The sequence below is a fragment of the Triticum dicoccoides genome, chromosome 4A (genome assembly GCF_002162155.2).
Source record: "Triticum dicoccoides isolate Atlit2015 ecotype Zavitan chromosome 4A, WEW_v2.0, whole genome shotgun sequence".
Taxonomy (NCBI): Eukaryota; Viridiplantae; Streptophyta; class Magnoliopsida; order Poales; family Poaceae; genus Triticum; species Triticum dicoccoides.
The window spans coordinates 505,944,205-505,950,424 of record NC_041386.1 but is presented as its reverse complement, the minus strand read 5'-3'; positions in this window follow the sequence as shown (position 1 = coordinate 505,950,424).

Below are 6,220 nucleotides of genomic sequence, written 5' to 3'. Positions count from 1 at the left end.
TTGTTGGGTACATAAACGAGATCGAACTAAATAACTTGTTGTGGTGTTTCGTCAATATGCAACTCGTTGCATATTGATCTCCACTTAATTTGTAGGGTTGCTTGTGCACTTTGCCATGCCATGCTTCATTAAACCGGACATGCATCATACTTGTTGTGCATCATGCCATGTTTATGTGGTGGTTGTTTACTATGTTGTTTGCTTCTTTCCGGTGTTGCTTCTTCGAGTTAGTTCCGACAATGTTGCGTTTGTGAGGATCCGTTCGACTTCGTCTGTTTGTCTTCTTCATGCACTCGTTCTTCTTCCTAGCGAGAATTCAGGCAAGATGATCATACCCTCGAAATCACTTCTATCTTTGCTTGCTAGTTGCTCGCTCTTTTGCTATGCCTATGCTGCGATACCTACCACTTGCTTATCATGCCTCCTATATTGTTGAACCAAGCCTCTAACCCACCTTGTCCTGGCAAACCATTGTTTGGCTATGTTACCGCCTTGCTTAGCCCCTCTTATAGCGTTGTTAGTTAAAGGTGAAGATTGAAGTTTGTTCCTTGTTGGAACATGGAGATGTTGTTCCTTGTTGGAACATGTTTACTTGTTGGGATATCACAATATCTCTTATTTAATTAATGCATCTATATACTTGGTAAAGGGTGGAAGGCTCGGCCTTTTGCCTAGTGTTTTGTTCCACTCTTGCCGCCCTAGTTTCCGTCACATCGGTGTTATGTTCCCGGATTTTGCGTACCTTACGCGGTTGGGTAATAATGGGAACCCCTTGACAAATCGCCTTGAATAAAACTCTTCCAGCAATGCCCAACCTTGGTTTTACCATTTGCCACCTAGTCTCTTTTTCCTTTGGGTTTCCGGAGCCCAAGGGTCATCTTATTTAAACCCCCCCGCGCTAGTGCTCCTCTGAGTGTTGGTCCAAACTAGAGCCCTGTGCAGCGCCCCCTCGGGGAAACTCGAGGGTTGGTTTTAGTTGTACGGATTGCTCATCTGAGTGTGCCATGAGAACGAGATATGTGCAGCTCCTATCGGGATTTGTCGGCACATTCGGGCGGTGTTGCTGGATTTGTTTTAACTTGTCGAAGTTGTCTTGTAGAACCAGGATACCGAGTCTGATCGGAATGTCTCGGGAGAAGGTATATCCTTCGTTGACCGTGAGAGCTTGTCATGGGCTATGTTGGGACTCCCCTGCAGGTATTTGAAATTTTGAAAGCCGTGCCCGCGGTTATGGGCAGATGGGAATTTGTTAATGTTCGGTTGTAGATAACTTGAACCTTAACTTAACTAAAATGAATCAATCGCGTGTGTAACCATGATGGTCTCTTCTCGGCGGAGTCCGGGAAGTGAACACGGTGTTGGAGTAATGTTTGCCGTAGGTTGTTCTATAGTTATTCGTTCGTGCTTTGCCTTCTCTTCTTGCTCTCTTTTGCGAACAGGTTAGCCACCATATATGCTAGTCGCTTGCTGCAGCTCCACATATTACCTTGCCTTTCCTATAAGCTTAAATAGTCTTGATCGCGAGGGTGCGAGATTGCTGAGTCCCCGTGGCTCATAGATTACTTCCAAACCAGATGCAGGGCCCGATGACTCCGTTCCAGATGATGCGCTTGAGCTCAAGTGGGAGTTCGACGAAGACTCACGCCGTTACTATGTGTCTTTCCCTGATGATCAGTAGTGGTGCCCAGTTGGGGCGATCGGGACCATGTCACATGTTGCGGTTTTTCTTTTATTTTGGTTCCGTAGTCGGACCATGATTGTATTTGGATGATGTAATGCTTTATTCATGTATTGTGTGAAGTGGCTGTCAGCGTTCTGGGAACGGGGGTCCCCAGACTTGCCTGCCTGCGGCCTGCGGCGTGGGTCAAAGGGGGCCCAGCACGGCCCATCTTCATCAACACAGACCCAAGACCCTCGCGAGGGGCCAAGCCTCGCGGGGTGGACGACACGGAGCTTCCTCAGGCACGGCCTCGTCAGGCTGGCTAGTGAGGAGGCGGAGAGATCAAGCCGGGGTACCTCGCGAGGTGCCCGTGACGTAAGCCATGACGATCAAGGGCGCCAGGCGGGCGCCAGCCCGCATAGTGTCCTCCTTTCCTCTTTGGTGCAAAGGGAGCAAGTGCAGGCGAGAGCATCAAGCAAAGGCACCCGTTTCGGTGTAGCAAGACCAAGACCAGCCCAACGGCAGGGAGGAAGTCATTGTGGAGCCCAAGCCAGCATCACCACCAGAGCCTTTGGCAGGCGAGGACCAACTTTAGTCAAGATAAGTGTACCAGATGTTCCCCTTCAAAATGGCCAATTGTTGGCACCCTTCCCACTCAATATTTGGGAAGAGGCCCAGGGCCTTTGCCTATAAATAGGACTAGCCACCCCCAGGGTAGAGAGGATCGAAGCCCGGCCAATCCAGAAACAAGTTGGGGTCGGATCGAGTAGCATCACACAGAGAGAGAGAGAAGGGTGATTGAACTCCTCCTTGCAGTTCATCGCCCCAGCCAAGAACAGACCCTCGTGAGGCTGTTCTTCCTCGTATTGTTCATCATCATCAGCCCAAGAGGCAATCCACCACACCACACACTGGAGTAGGGTATTACACCACAACGGTGGCCCGAACCAGTATAAACCCTGTGTCTCCTGTGATGTTCTTTCCATAGCTAAGATCTTAGCGAGGCGGTGGGGTGCAGGTAGGTAGAAGGCGAAATCTCCGCGCACACCCCAGTGTTCGAACCTCAAGGGTCTGCCGGAACCCGAAATCCGACATTTGGCGCGCCAGGTAGGGGTGCGCCGGAATTTGTCTTCCACCGCCCCGTTCTCCTCCGACCATCGCGCCCATGTATGACGCTCGTCGGGCCCGCGCCGAGCGCCGGGCCGCTCTCGCTTCCCGCGTCACCCAGACGGCTCCTGTCGGCGGGCGTCCTCGCCGTTCCCCGTCACCTGCCATCAACGCCGCCACCGGCCCGGCGGGGGACAAGCCACAAGCATCGTCTCAGCATCCGTCCGTGCGGCAAGACGGCCGCACCGCTACTCCCTCGCTCACCCCAGCTGGTTCTTCGTCCCGCGCGCTCCGCGCACCCATGGAGGCTAGAGCTGCGCTCATCGCGGCAAACGAGCTCCTGCGCTACCGTCTCGTCGACGATGTCTACGAAGAATGGCTCGACCGCGTCGCCGAGCTCGTCCGCGCCGCAGGGGGCTCTCCTGCGCCGTCCGCTCCGCTGCACCGCTCCCCGCCCCGCGCGGGCGTCGAAGCTCCGGCGGCGCCCCGGCTACCTCCTCCACAAGAAGGCGCCATGGCTCCAAGGCGCGTGGCCCCTGGGCGGAACCCGCTCCGTCAAGTGCCAGCGCAGCAAGAGCAGAGCTGCCAAGAAGTCCCTCGCCCGCAAGAAGCTACCCGGGCGCTCCCTGCTCCAGCACATCGCGACCATGCTCCTGCTCCCGCACGTCAAGACCCAGCTAGAGCGCGTGGGGACATGCAAGACCAAGCTCTCCGTCACCCAAGGCCCCCCGTGGCCACAGCAGGCTGCTGTGCCTTCACCGCCAAGCTACGCAGCGTCGCGTGGCCCGACAAGTTTAAGCTGGACCTGCCTCCTCGTTACGACGACATGGCTGACCCTGCGGAGTTCCTCCAGCTCTACGTGCTGGGCATCGAAGCTGCCAACGGAGATGAGAAGGTCATGTCGAACTGGTTTCCCTTGGCGCTCAAGGATGGGGCCCGCACTTGGCTCCTGAACCTAGCTCCAGGCACGATCTCCTCCTGGGACGAGATGCGCACCCACTTCATCACCAACTTCCAAGGTACTCGCGACCGGCCACCCACCGTGAGCGACATGCGCCGCATCAAGCAACAACCCAGAGAGACCCTGCAAAAGTACATCCAGCGCTTCAACAACGCACGCCTCAAGATTCCCAAGGTGATCGGGGAGGCCATCATCTCAGCCTTCTCCGACGGCGTGCGCGATGTCAAGATGAAGGAGGAGCTGGTGATGCATGAAGACCTGTGCACTTCCTTGGAGCTGTTCAACTTGGCGACCAAGTGCGTCAGGGCTGAGGAAGGGCGTCTCTCCCTCCTCGAGCTGCCTGCCGCAGACCCAGAAGAGAAGAAGCCCAAGGCCAAGGATGTGAAGCGCAAGGGGGCTGTCGTGCTCGCGGCAGAACCAGACACCAAGCGGGGAAGAGATCAGCCCCAATCCTCCAAGGGCAGTCGGTACTGTGTGTACCACGACCTCCACACCCATAACACCAACGAATGTCAGGAGCTCCGAGCCGTACGAGAAGGAAGGATCGGCCGTCGTCCCGACCGCGCTGACCGGGGCTACGGTCGAGGAGGAGGAAGAAACACAGGACGCTGGGAAGACCCCTGCCCGCGCAAAGGGTGGCGCGATCAACCTCGCGAGGATCGCTGGCAAGACCTGCCTCGCGAGGGAGACTGGAGGGATCAGCCTCGCGAGGATCGCCCGCAAGGCAACGTGGGCCTCCCTCCACTACCGCCGCAGCGAAGGAGAAATGAGGACCGCCATCAGGACGAGGGGGCTGGGGGCTTCCAGGAGCCGCGCGCGATCGCCTGCATCCTGGGCGGGGCTCAAGCCCCAGCCTCTCAGCGCATCTTCAAGCAGTTCGCCCACGAGGTGAATGCAGTCATTCCCAAGCTCGAAGCCACGCGCCCTCTCAGGTGGTCAGCGTGGCTATCATGTTCAGCTCAGCGGATCAGCTCAAGTGTGCGGCCACGGCCGGAGTCCTCCCAATGCTTTGTTCCCCAATCATCAGCAACGTTCTGGTCACCAGGACCCTCATCGATGGCGGGGCAGGGCTCAACGTCCTGTCCATGGAAACATTCAACAATCTCCAAGTGCCCTACAACCAGCTTCAGCCAACCAAGCCTTTCTCCGGAGTCACCGACGGCTCCACGGTCCCGATTGGGCAGGTCCGCCTCCCTGTCACCTTCAGGGCACGCAACAACTACCGCACCGAGCTCATCGACTTCGACGTCGCTCACATCCTCCTGCCGTACAACGCCATCCTCGGGTACCCAGCGCTGGCCAAGTTCATGGCCGTGACTCACCACGGCTACAACATCCTCAAGATGCCAGGAAGTGGCGGAGTCATCCTGGTGCCCTGTGAAGAGAAGGACGCGGTGTGTTCCTTGGAACGAGCCTTTCAGGCCGCATCACTGGAAGACCTGGATCGCGGAAGCAGGAGGCTTCCCGAAGCCACCCCCAAGAAGAAGAAGACATCATCCGGCCCGGCTCCTCAGGAGGCAGGCCCCTCAGGGCACGCGCCTGCCCAGGGGGAACCTCCTTCCATCGCATAGGGAAGCGCACCCGGCGCCCTCCTCAGGCAGGGCTTGGGGGCTCTCCCCTGGAGGGCCACCGACCTGGCCAGGGTCATGAGGGAGGCGCTTGGGCACCACATGGAGGCGTGTTTCGAAGCACATTTCCCTCAAGAAGGAGTAAGGCAAGGAGGGCCAGACCCTCAGGAGTTCATCAGCAAGGCCATTTAGGAGCTACAAGAGTCAAGAGTCACGAGAGGCGGCCGCCGCCTACTAGTTGTGGCCCCCCATCCAGGCGAGGATGGTGGGCTGCGCGTCTGCATCGACATATCAGGGCTCAATCGAGTCGCCTCTCTAGAGCGCCTCTGGCCCTCGCGAGTGGGGCGCTGCATAGGTCCACCCCGCAGCTATATTCGCATGCCTTACGGCTTGCCGAGCGCGGCTGCCACGTACCAGCGCCTCATGACGGGCATCATGGAGGCTCAAGAGGCCAGGCGCTCCGCAGCCCTGGCGGAGATGGAGATGGTCCGCGAGGAGCCACCAGCGCCTCCGGAGCCTCCCGAGGCCCCTGGGCCTGGGGGCTCGTGAGGATCGGCTTCCGCAGCCCACCGAGTCTGCTACACCAACACTGCTTCGTCCTCAACGTCATCAGGTGACATCTTTCAAGTTTCATTTCCGGCTGGGAGCGCCCCCCAGGGCTGCATTATTCCCAGGCCGCGTGGGTCCGTCCCTGCGGCATGTATCCCTTTTATTTCATGTTGTTATCTTACTTTGTTGGGGGCGCCCCTCGGGCTGCATCATCCCCAAGTCGCTCGGGCCAGACCCAGCGGCACGTATCCCTTTAGCGTTTATTTCCGGCTATGCGTTCGACCCACCATGCTTGATTATTTGATGCCGGTCCACGGCACCTCTTCTTCTCCATGCCGACCACTTGCATGTTAAAGGGGGGGTACCTGAGCATCA